Source organism: Diceros bicornis, chromosome 27 (assembly GCF_020826845.1).
Source record: "Diceros bicornis minor isolate mBicDic1 chromosome 27, mDicBic1.mat.cur, whole genome shotgun sequence".
Classification (NCBI taxonomy): domain Eukaryota; kingdom Metazoa; phylum Chordata; class Mammalia; order Perissodactyla; family Rhinocerotidae; genus Diceros; species Diceros bicornis.
In genome coordinates this window covers 27141501-27155096 of record NC_080766.1, presented here as the reverse complement: position 1 = coordinate 27155096, position 13596 = coordinate 27141501, and the positions used below count along the sequence as shown (strand labels likewise).

Sequence of the window (13596 nt, the reverse complement as noted above, 5' to 3'; positions counted from 1 at the left end):
GAGGGAATATCCAGTATCCAATTAGATATCATTTTAGTATCTAGTAGGAGTTGTGACCATACAAGATAAAAAAATATGAAGAGGATGCAGAATGCTCTCAAGTTCAAAGCGTTTAGACCTATCTGTGAAAATGTTTAAATATGTTAAACACCAAAGAAATGTAAAATCCAATCAAGTGAAATAGTATCCTGAGTACAGGTAGCAATTTTTTATTAGCAGATGGAAAAAGGAAGTAATGATGTCAGGCAAACTCAGGTATGATGGTTAACCTTTTGTGTCAACTCGCCTGGATCACAGATGCTCAGATAGTTGGTTAAACAGTATTTCTGGATGTGTCTATGAGAGTGTTTCCTGATGAGATTAGAATTTGAATCAGTCGACTCAGTAAAGCAGATTGTCTTCCCCAGTGTGGGTGGGCATCCTCCAATTCGTTGAGGGCCTGGATAGACAAAAGGCAGAGGAAGGGGGAATTTGCCCCTTTTCTGCGTGACTGTTTAAGCTGAGACATTGGTCTTCTCCGCCCTTGGACTGAGACCTACTCTATCAGCTCCCTTGGTACTCAAGCCTTCAGACTCACAATCAGCTACAGCACCTGCTTCCCTGGGTCTCCAGCTTGCAGATACCAGGTCGTGAGACTTCTCAGCCTCCATAATCGTGTGAGCCAGTTCTTCACAATAAGTTTCTCTGGAAATCCCGCCTAATACACCAGGGAAATGACAACCTCCTTCTCTAACTTTGGAAACGTGATCTAGTGACTGTAAAAAAGCTTGGCCTAGCAATTAGGATTGCGAAAGAATCAAACCAGTCAGCATCCTGGCCAATATTTCTGCTTGTTATGCCATCTCAACCAGTTATTTTCTGGAAAATTTTAGAATTAAGTCCAGAAATGTTTAAAAGATTCAAGCCCATAGTATTACTATTTTTTTGTATTGTGCTGAAGAAAAATATATATAGCATTTGGTACTTACAAACTTGTCATGCTTAAGAGAATTTGGCCTATTACAGAAAGAGTTCAGACTTGTGATTTCAACTTAAATCATATAATTGATGAATTGATCTGAACTCATGATTTTAATGGAAAAGAATGAGAAAAATTCTTACTAAGCTTATGACATTGAAGTTATGAGAGGATCTAGGATATATCATATTAACAAATTTTATATATTAGAGTTATAAGAATTTAAGCACCTTGGAGGTTTTGTTTGTCAGATAATTGAAGTATTTAAAAAGATAATCAAATATTTAAACTGTAGTTTAAATTGTTAAAAGGAGTTTATGTTTGTAAATGAAACGAAGGATTAAACCCCCCTATTAGAGTCTAGGGCTCTTGTAACAAATTAGCACAAACTGGGTGGCTTAAAATAACAAAACTTTAGGGCTAGCCCCGTGGCCTAGTGGTTAAGCTCGGCGCACTCTGCTTTGGCGGCCCTGGGTTCAGTTCCCGGGCGTGGACCTACACCACTCGGCGGCGGCTGTGCTGTGGTGGCAACCCACATACAAAATAGAGGAAGACTGGCAACAGATGTGAGCTCAGGGCAAATCTTCCTCAGCAAAAAAAGGAAAAAAAAAAACAGAAATGTATTGTCTCCCAATTCTGGAGGCTAGAAGCCTGAAATAAAGCTTTCAACAGGGCCACATTCCCTCTGAAGTTTCTAGGAGAGAATCCTTCCCCGCCTCTTCCAGCTTCTGATGACTCCTGGCTTTCCTGGGCTTGTGGCAGCATCACTGTAATCTCTGCCTCCGTCTTCACACGGGCCTCTCTCTGTGCATTCTTTTCTGTCTCTGTACAGGCACTTGCACTGTATTTAGGGCCTGCCCTAGTCCAGTATGATCTCATCTTTATCCTTTCATAAATTTCACCTGTGAAGATCCCATTTCCAATTAAGGTCACATTCTGAGGTTCCAGATGGACATGAATTTTGGGGGGAGGGACACTATTCTACCCATTACCCCCCCTTAAGAGTGATTGTTTAAATTCGCTAGACCTGTGAGTAGAATGATAAGATTTGTAATGTAGAGATTACTAAGAACTAGGCCTTTGGATGTGCTTCCTTAACAAACTGATTATTAATTTGAAAACCAAGGTAACCTCTGAATAATCTATGCTGCACTCATGTCACCCTCAAGGTCACCAAACTCACATTAACATAAAAGAATCCTTTTATTAAAAAGGACCTGGCGAGATGACTTGCCTCATTCTTATTCTACTCCAACGTTTCTCTTTGGTGAGAGCAGAGTTTCTGCCTGACATTCACGTCACCTAAGTTCTGGGTGAAATGAACACCTGTCATGATAAAGCAGCTTAAGAATCAGATTCCCTATCAAAGGCCAGAAGAATACCCAAAACACCGAGATGAAACGGCACTGAAGGACACAGCTGCAAAGATACAGTCTCCTGGGGAGCCAAAAATATTCTTTAGCCGATTAAAGGAAAGCAGACCACAACAAAAACATAATTTGTCAGTTTTTGCTATTTTTAGAGTCTTCAGGAAGCAGAATTATAAGACAGAAATGATTTTCAGATAAAAACATCTTGGCTAACTCCAGTAAATCTTCCAAAAGTCAATGATCCTGAGTAGAAATGAACTCCTTCCAGACTTCTTGGATAATGGCTTTTCCTCCACTGCCAGCTGCTGAGGGCTCAAGGCAGGGGGCTGCAGGTCTGAGGCCTGCCCACTGAGAACAGTCTAGATTTTCATTACTTCCTAGAGATAACCTATAGCAGGACTCTAGAGAAATGGTGTATAACACGGCTGTCTCCAGGCACTGGTCTGCAACAGGGCCAGGTAGGTAATGAGGAAGCTTTTGTCAGAAAGAGATTAGACACCACACAGATGCCACTCAACTTAGCTTTACAAATGGAAAGAGAAGCAAAGGTACCAACAGCAACAATTCTTGAAGGCTGATTTCCCAAAGGAAGTCTACATAGAACTGTAAGAATACATAAAATTGTAAGAAGCAGGCTTCTTTTTTAACATTCACTATATGTAGCTTTTCAAATGTACATCTTTTTCAGACGATTATGGTACTTTTCTAGTAATATCCTCATTCTTTAAGGAGACTGGATGACAAACCCTTTGATTTACAGGTGTAGTTCAAGTTATCTCTTTAGAAAGATTACTGTTATGAGGGCCGGCCCCGTTGCTTAGCGGTTAGGTGCACGCGCTCTGCTGCTGGCGGCCCTGGTTCGAATCCCGGGCATGCACAGACGCACCGCTTCTCTGGCCATGCTGAGGCCACATCCCACATACAGCAACTAGAAGGATGTGCAACTATGACATACAACTATCTACTGGGGCTTTGGGGGAAAAAATAAATAAATAAATAAATAAAAATTAAAAAAAAAAAAAGAAACATTACTGTTATTTATTAAACAGCTCCCAAAATGAATAACAAGCTTCCCTGAGACTGGTACTCTCCTCCAAAGAGCTCAAAGCACTTTATATTAGTTGAAAAAATAGATTTCAGATTGGGGGTGAGGAGAAGAAGAAAACATAGAAAATAAAAAACTTTGATATAATAATGGGGAAGAATTTTCTAGGCATAGAAGAAAAAAAAGATATAAGATGCTATAAACAAATTGAAAGACAAATAACAGACTAAAAAGATGTTTTCAAATAATAAAATGAAGAATAATAGAAACAGTTAACAGCCTTAGTTCATCAAGAGCTCTAAAATCAATGAGAAAATATTAATGGGCCATGGCAATTTGGCAAAAGACTTGAACTAGCATTTCCCAAAAGAAAAAAATTGACCTAAAACATATGAATAAATATTTTACATTATTAGTTGTCAAAGACACCCACAACAGAAACCATTATCACCTATCAACAGGCACAGATTTAATGTGTATATTGCAATTATTAAGCACCATTATATATTATCGTATACAACATAGCATTATATTACATATTACATACTATTATATAGCACTATTCTAAGCGTTTTACATCTGCCAGTCACTTCATCCTCGCAACAACTCAACATTAGTAGGTACTATTATTATCCCCGTTTTACAGATGAGAAAACTGAGACACAGAAATATAAGTAATTTAACCAAGGTCATGTGGCTAGTAATTGGCTGGGCCAGGCTCCAAACCCAATAGTCTGGCTCCCTGCCCATGCTCTTAACCACTATGCTTTATTGCATTTCTGAGCACTTGCAATGGACTGAATGTTTGTGTTCCCTCAAAATTCATATGTTGAAATCCTTACCCCCAACGTGATGGTATTAGGAGATGGGTTGTTTGGGAGGTGATTAGGTCATGACGGTGGATTCTTTGCAAATGGGATCTGTGCCCTTATAAAAGGGACCCCAGAGAGCTCTCTCACCTCTTTTCCAATATGTGAAGACACAATGAAAAGTTGGCAGTCTGCAACCCAGAAGAGGGTCCTCACCAGAACCCAACCATGCAGGAACCCTGACCACGGACTTCCAGCCTCCAGAACCGTGAGACATAAATTTCTGTTGTTTATAAGCTACCCAGTCTATGGGATTCTGTTGTAGCAGCCTGAACTGACGAATACAGCAGTGTTGGGTGCAGTGAAACTCCCTCTCACATGTTGTTGGTGGGCAGGCAAATCGGTACAATTGTCATAATAGGTACAATTGGTAAATGGAGCAGTGGCTTTGTGTAAAAGTTCTGAAATATCTTTGTATGGAGTAAGATTTTTTTTTAAAGGGGATGAAAGCCTTGATGACAATGACTGGCGTATATATGGAATGGCCCCCACTGTAACTGTGGCACCGGGAGTGAACACAGAGAAAGGGGTCTCTACCCAGAGTTAGGCTGCTGGCAAAGCTGGAACTGCAGAAACATAAAAAAGTGAAGGATTGAACTAGTGTAAATGAGGAAGTCACATTTCACGGCCTCATCTTCTCAGTAACAAAAAGTCACTGCCAGAAAGATGAGTTGTGGGACGGGTGAGAGAGAGGATGCCTGGCAAGACCACCACATGGATCGAGGTGGGAATCAGAGAAGATGAATTAAAATTTTTTCTGAGATGCAGAAAGATGAACTTTAAGCCAGGCAATGGGAATTTTCAATGGACTCGGATTTGGTGGTGAGTTATGTCAGCCTCTGTGTTACTCTGGCCTCAGACATTGGATTGAAGACAGAGACAGGGATCCAAGGATTGGAGCTGATGGGAAGTCAAGGGATAACAGACATGAGGATTACTGAGAACGTCAGCATCATGCTGGACCATTACACATGATTCAGGGTCAGTGTCAGTACATAGTACCCAGGAAGACCACACACAAACCCTGCAGTTTCACATTTGTGAATCGCTTCAGTGGAAGTTCTTCAAAGTACCTAACTGAAAATGTCAGGGAACAAATCAATATTCTTACAGAAAACCAAGCATTTAGGAGAAGAAAATGGAAGCAAAGTTCTTACTGTCTCTCATGGGCTCTATCAGAATCTGGGAATCCAGGTTTCACATACTTGTCGGAGAAAGAGCATTGCTTGCTTCCTCCAACACTAAATGCAGATATGGCCACCAACACAATTCAGATAACGAACATTTCCATCACCCTCAGCAGTGTCCTCATGCCCTTTGCAGTCAATTTTCTGTCCTACTCTTCTGGCCTGATCTGCTTTCCACCATTTTAGATTAGTTTTGCTGGTCTAGAAATTCGTATAAATGGAATCATATAGTAAATACTCTTTTGTTCTGACTTCCTTCATTCAGCATGATGTTTTAAAAATTCATCCATGTTTTGTGTATCAATAGTTCACATTCCTTTTTATTGCTAAAAAGTATTTCATTGTGTGAGTATCACAAGTGGTTGATCCATTTACTTGTTGATGGATACCTGGGCCTTTTCTACTTTGGGGCTATTAATCAGGCTGGTGTGAACATTCATGTACAACTAATCTTGAAGAAATGTTTTCATTTCTCTTGGGTAAAAGTGTAGCAGTGGCATTTCCAGGTCTTATGTCAAGTGTACGTTTAACTTTATAGGAAAGTTCCAAATTGTTTTCCAAAGTGGTTATACCATACTATTTTTAACATTTTTTCTTTATTTTTAATTGTGGTAAAATACACATAACATACAATTTACCATATTAACCATTTTTAAGTGCACCGTTCAGTAGTAGTAGTACATTCACATTGTCGTGCAACTAATCTCCAGAACTTTCATTTTGCAAAACTGAAACTCTTTATCCATTAAACAACTGTTTACTTCCCCTCCCCACCCCAGCCCTTGGCAACCACCATTCTACTTTCTGTCTCCACAAATTTGACTACTCCATGTACCTCATATAAGTTGCATGTGGCTTATTTCACTTAGCATAAAGTCCTCAAGTTTCATCCATGTTTTCTTCATTTTTAAGACTGAATAATATTCCATTGTATGTATATATCACATTTTGTTTATATATCCATCTGTTGATGGACACTTAGGTAGCTTCTACTTTTTGGTTATTGTAAATAATGCTGCTAAGAACATGGGTGTACAAATATCTCTTCAAGACCTTGATTTCAATTCTTTTGACTATATGCCCAGAAGTGGAATTGCTAGATCATACAGTAACAATATTTTTAATTTTTTGAAGAACCACCATACCGTTTTCCATAGTGGCTGTACCATTTTACATTCCCACCAACAGTGCTCAAGAGTTTCAATTTCTCCACATCTTCCTCAAGATGTTATTTCCACTGGTTTTTTTTTTTTTTTTTTTTAAAGATTTTATTTATTTTATTTTTTCCCCCCAAAGCCCCAGTGGATAGTTGTATGTCATAGCTGCACATCCTTCTAGTTGCTGTATGTGGGACTCGGCCTCAGGATGAACGGAGAAGTGGTGCCTCGATGCGCACTCGGGATCCGAACCCGGGCCACCAGCATCGCAGCGCACGCACTTAACCACCAAGCCACAGGGCCGGCCGTCCCCTGGTTTTTTAATAGTAGCCATCCTAATGGGTATGAGGTGGTATCTCATTGTGGTTTTGATTTGTATTTCCCTAATGATTACTGATGTTGAGTATCTTTTCATGGGTTTTTTGGCCATTTGTATATCTTCTTTGGAGGAATGTCTATTCAACTCCTTCATTCATCTTTTAGTTGGGTTATTTTTGTTGTTGTTGCTGAGTCGAAAGAGTTCTTTATATATTCTGGATATTAGCCCCTTATTAGATATACGACTTGCAAATGTTTTCCTCCATCCTGTAGGTTGTTTTTTCACTTATTTTAATGAGACATTCAGATTATTTATATGCAAATTTCAGTTTGAGAAGTGCTAGTCTAGATCTTGTTTCTAGGCTAATTGGAACTCATGGTCAATCTTCTTTTATCATTGGAAGCAAATCCAGACACCACATCTTTATATCTGTAAATATATAAGAACACACCCATAAAAAATAAGGACTCTTTTTAAAAATATATCCATGCTGTGTTATCACATTTAAAACAACTAACAATAGCTACATAATATCATCAAATATCTGATGAGTCATGTTGATAGTTGAAGTTGCTGGTCATTATGACAGGAATTGATGTGGTGATAAATGTTGACAGCCAGGAGTTGATTTCCAAGGCATGAGGAGGAAAGACAGATATGTAACCAGATGACCTCATAAAGAGGAGGAAGGTTTTCAGGTAGCCTAAACCTCATATGTGAAACCCATCCACATGCCCGCACCCCCTCCAAGAAAAGTAGAGAAATGGTTTGGAAATGTCAATGAGAAGCAAAGAGGAAACTTGTGAGTCTCATATTCTCACCTTGAGATACAAGGAGTAAAAACAACAAAAACAGCTACCACTTGAGAGATTTGAAGGGAGAAGAGTATTCACAGGGAGAGCCAGGTTTCAGGTGAGTTCAGGAAGTGAAAGAAACATTCATCAAAGAGACTGAATGTATGAGGATCTGCTGATTGCAGACCAAGAGGGCACAATGAAAACTCTGGATACGGGTGAGGATGAGGGGTGTAGAGGATCAAGTTAAATTTATGGGGGGGGGATGTTCTGGACAGTGTGGGTCACGATTAGGGCGATGATCTATCCCTAGTTTTCCCAAGACTGTCCCGGTTTATACCTGTCGTCCTGACATGCAATTTAGTATATGTCCAGGTTCAGACAATAAACTATGTGACCTGCCTAGACGTAAAGGTGACTGAAGAAGATCGTTCTCCAGGCAGTGACTGAGGGAGCAAAGATGTGCAGCATGGCAGGATTGGTCCTGAGAGCCAACCCGTTCTCGCTCCATGTAACCTTGGGGTCACTACCTCTGTGTAGTGCTGGGAGCTGATGTCTGGGATGGTCTTTTCTGCACCAGTGAGTCCATTCGGGTGAAGAATGCTAAACTTTTGACCCAGAAATTCCACAGCTGAGGGTCTCTCCCTAAGGAGGTAATCAGTACTGCAGACAAAGATTATTTACCAAAAAATGCTTGTTCCAGTATTATTTATAACAAGCTGGACTCCCCAGGATAAATTAGAGATTAACCATCTTTAAACAAACTATCTCTACTTCTCCCCTGGGGAACAAACTACACAGAATTACCCATGCCTGAAATGTCTGAGTCTCGAATGACTACCTGCAACTCTCAGCATCTGCCATTGTGACCTTTGACTTGAGACTCATATTTGACATCATTTAAATACCTACCAGGGGAGGCTTTGATAGTATCAGGGAACTTAAAATGCTTACCAATTTTTGAGTTTTTCTATTTTTCTTGAGCTAATTTTAATGCATGTTTTTTCTAGATAATTACAAATGTTGCTTAATTTTTCAAATTTATTGGTATAAAATTACCCACTCATGATTTCTAAATTCCTTATATTTTTATTTGTTCTCTCTCTCTTTTAACTTGATCCAGCTCTAGTTTTTTGACTCAATCATTTCTCATTTTATAGCTCATTCATTTCTCTTTTTTGTGTGTGTGAGGAGATCAGCCCTATGCTAACATCTGCCAATTCTCCTCTTTTTTTTTTGCTGAGGAAGACTGGCCCTGGGCTAACATCCGTGCCCATCTTCCTCCACTTTATATGGGACACCACCACAGCATGGCTTGCCAAGCAGTGCGTCGGTGCACGCCAGGGATCCGAACCAGGGAACCCCTGGCCACTGCAGCGGTGCACGTGCACTTAACCACTTGCACCACTGGGCCGGCCCCAATATAGCTCATTCATTTCTATTCCTGCCTTTATTTCTTTACTTATACTTACCTTATTTATTTATCCAGCTCTTGAGATAACAATTCATTTCTTTTCAATATTTCTTGTTTTTTTTTTAAATGAATGCATTTAAAGTTATAAATTTACTTCTAAATGTGGATAATTGAATTCCACATATTTTGATATACCATACTTTATCATTCAGTTTTAAGTATTTTATAATCCCCTTTTGGGAATTCTTTTGGAGTAAATTTTTAGGATTGTAGCCATATGGATATTTTAAAAAGTTATTTTATTGCTGATTTCTCATTTAATTGAATTATGATGAGAGCACATGGTCTGTATCATGTTGATTCTTTGACAATTGCTGAAATTTCTTAGTGATCTAGTGTGTGGTTAATTTTTGAAATGTCCTGCATACATTTTGTAATGTACCCTTAAAGTGTATAATGTCTATTTGTTGGAGGCAGAGTTCTAGATATCTATTAGATAAAGGTGGTTTATTTTGTAAATCTTCTGATCCTTACTAATTTTTGGTCTAATTTATTACATTCTGATAGAGATATATTAAAATCTATCATTATGATTGTGATTCATCCATCTCTCCTGGTAATTCTATCAGACTTTCCTTCACACAGTTCTGGGTTTTGTCATACGTATTATATTATGATATATAGATATATTATATGTAGTATATTATATATTATCATAAATATTATATTTTCTCAGTGGATTGTTCTTTCAATCATTAGGAATTGATCTCCTTATCCCTATTAATTTTTTTGGTCTTATTTTTAATTTTTTTTGCTACACCCCTTGCTTTTAGTTGATATTTGAATAGTATATCTTTCTTCTATTCTTTTTTTTTTTTCATATAACTTTTTACTTTGAAATAACTACATATTCACAGAAATTTGCAACAACACAAAAAATGTACAGGGAGGTCCTGTGCCTGCTTCACTCAGCCTCCCTCAATGTTCCCATCTTGCATAACTATACTTCCCTTTGTTTTAAATTTCTAAAGTATGCTTCTTGCAAGCAGAATACAGCTAGATTTTGTTTCTTTAGCCAATCTGATAATTTCAGTCATTTAAAAAGGTGAGTTTAATCAGTTTATCTTTAGAGTTGCTATTTATATAGCTGGAATTGTTTCTACTTTCTTATTTTCTTTCTTTCTTTGCTTTTTGTCCCCTGCTCACCACTCTTTTTATTTGTTTCCTTATTTCTTCTTTCCTGCCCTTTCATTTTCTTGTTGCTTAGAGGTATAATTTTATTTTTATAGTCAGTATTACTCTCACCAAACTATTATATCGGTTTCCATCCTTACAGTTATTTCTTGTATCCCAATGCCTTTTCTATGTGTTCAATTTTCTTCCTGCTGTAGTACATCCTTTAATAGTTTTCTTTTTTAATTGATAAGACGTATGTGGTAAATTCTTAGTCTTAGTATATTCATCATTTTCTGAATATAAAACTCTAGGTTGATCATTATTTGCCTTTAGGACATTTAAGATACTATTCCACTGTCTCTATGCATCTATCTTGAGAGAATAACTCTTCAGTCACCAATATATGGTAATCTATCTTTCTCCCTGGTAGCTTTTAAACTTTCTGAGAGAATTTTACTATAATATATCTTGTTTGGCTTTATTTTTATTCATCTTCCTCAGTACTTAGACTACCCTTTTAATGTAAAAACTTATGTTTGGAATCAATTCTGGGAAAGCCTCCACTAATCTTTAAATACAATTTCTTCCCCTTTCCCTCTGTTTTCTTTCTCTTTCTTTATCCAACAGGGATATGGGGAAGGCTTTCAATCTAATCACTATTTCTGGGTAAATATTTTTATTAACTAATTTTTTTCTTCCATTATGTCTAATAGTTTATCTCATTTCTTAAGGTATATTTATGACTACATTGTTCATTTCTAATATTTGTAATTAGTTATATTTCATATCCACCCATTCTTGGCTCCTTTATGCCTATTTTGTTTCCTAATATTTTCTCTCTCTTTTACTTTTTTTTTTCCTGAGGAAGATATTTCCCTGTATTTTATCTTTGTATCTTAAAATATTTATTTTACAGTCTTCTTTTCAGATAGTCTTTTTATGTTTAATTTATCTGAACCGCATTTACTTCATGATTTTGCCAGTTGTCGTTCTTGGCATTATATTTCTAGATGCATTCTAAATATTTGGTTTGCAGGCTCTTTGGGTGTTGTTTTTGTTTCTGTTTTTCACCCTCTTGGCGTGCTCACCCCACACTGTCCGGTGGTTTGGTCATTGCTTCCACTCACTCTCCAGAGCCCCAGTGCAGAACGAATCCACTGCGGGGATCTGCCACTGGAAACACTGCAGTTCAGTCGCTGAGCCGCTAGGCGGCTCCCGCTCATGAGTCTGTGTCCTCGCTCTTCAGGTCTGCAGTGTCACAGAAGCCCTAGTGTCAAGCAGCTGTCAGCAGCAGAAATTCTGAATTATATTTCAGAGGCAGAGGATCCACACAAGCCTCTGCTCCAACAGTGAGCTAACACTGGCCTCTGTCTTTCGTGGAGCAATTTACCTTATCAGAGCCAAACTCCCAGCTCTCTCTGCCGGGTTCCAGAACCACAGTCCTGGGTCTTCAGCTCACTCACCTCCTGCTGGTTCCTAGTCTATGTGGATTTTTATTTTGTTTTTGAGCATAACTGTCTTTTTATTTTTCCATTTGATACTATATCTACCACTGCTCTGTGTTCGGAACAGAAGGAATGTTCCAAAGAGTGAAGTTAACTCTCACTTGAGTGGAGATTCTGTGTTAATTTGGGATCAAAAGACTTAAAAGGAAAAATGTGGTTTTAATGGTTGGAATATTTTATTGTAGTTTTTCAAAAGTGATGCAAAGCATAGTAACCATGTGCTCTGATAAATAAGAGTTTGTAACAACCCTGTGTTCAGTGCCTAATAGGTGGTATTTTAAAAGATTCTATATAGAATCTTTTCTACAGAAACAGCCCACTAAGCATTTTATTAAGTATCTTGTGATTTTTTTCTTTGTGAAAACTGGGACTTTTCCCAAATTTATGTCACACTCATAGTCTTTTCACTTTCTCCAGGATTGCAACAACCGATAAGGAAAATTAAAACCTCAAAGGGCAAATATTTTGCCAAACTAGTAATGGCAGGTATAGAAACCAGCAGAAAAATAGAACATCAGAAGTCAAAGAGTGCCTTTTTCTTTCCTAATTCCATCCTTGTTGGAAGGATGATCTTATTCCTTGGGGGTTACTAGGAGAACGGAGGGGAATCTAATTTCCGTATAGCAATTGGTTATGGGGAGAAAAAAATCTATGCCACAGGGAATAATTTTTTTCTAAAAACATATTTTTAGTTTTAGCTTCATGCTGTTTTAATTCTCTGTGGGTATGATGCCCCTGACATTTACTTCAACAAAATTCATGCTGAAGTGGAAGCTTTTCAAGTGTGCGTTTCTTAACATTAAATTTAGAAATGTTAAGATTCTAAATTTTAAAACATTAATAAAATAGAAATGGCTTGCACATAACTCAGAGCCTTATCTTTAAGGAATTTTCAGGCTGGAGATCATTATACTGATTTCCATGTTATTAGCGTATCAATGATGGTGATGGTGTGAGAGTTTAGTTTAAACATATTAGACAATTTGTCACTGACTAGGTGCCTCTAGAAACTCAAGGGTGGGTTTGGAAGCAATTAACTGTTTTTCCAAGTTGTTTCTTTTCCTTTTGTATGTCAAGGAGATGTAACCACCAGTCATCCTGAAACTGACCAAGCCTCACTGCAAGAGCTACGCCCATGACCTTTGCCTTAATTTTAATGGAAAGATCTCTCCAGGAGGAGCTTAGCCCTCATTATGTGGAAGCATGTTTTCCAACTGAGCCTGTGCAAGCAAATACCCACCTCTCTCTTTTGAATATTCATTCCCCAACCAAATAAAAGTTCCTGCTTCCTTTTTCGGCGACGCCGTGACTTTGGAAATGATTCCTCGTGGCGTCCTATTTGCTGCAAATATGCTTTACTTTGTGAGACAACTTCCGCTGGTGTAGAGTCTTATTTAACTTACCAGGAGGTGAGCCCACTTGGTTTGGTAACAAAGTTACTACTCAAGTAACGGAAGACGTGGAATGGTGAATAAAATCATTGCATGGCTATTGATCCCAATTATCAAAAAGGTGATATAATCTTAAACTCTTTCATTTTCCTGTATGGGTTTAAGAGTTTTATTACTTTTATAAGCAATAAGCTGTATGTTTCTATATGTTGCCAATTAAAAAGAACTTTGGTACTTTTTTTGAAAGAGAGTTTTGTGGATATTGTGTGTGTGCATATGAGTCTATATATACACACAAACACATACATACAACATACATACTGTCTGAGAGAGCTTTGTAAATGAACATCCTAAGCTCCATTCTCTTAGGAGAGCCTTTATAGATTTTTTTTAGCATCCCTGTTTTTAACT

General features: G+C 38.0%; 1 long non-coding RNA gene across 1 annotated transcript in view; it reads left to right on the top strand.

The window, feature by feature from the left end:
* LOC131392798 (uncharacterized) overlaps positions 1-13303 on the top strand; it is a 48611-nt gene extending 35308 nt beyond the window's left edge. Inside the window, exon 3 of the long non-coding RNA XR_009215786.1 lies at positions 12872-13303. This is a non-coding gene — a long non-coding RNA (uncharacterized LOC131392798). The remainder of the gene's footprint in view (positions 1-12871) is intronic.
* Positions 13304-13596: the final 293 nt, after the last annotated feature.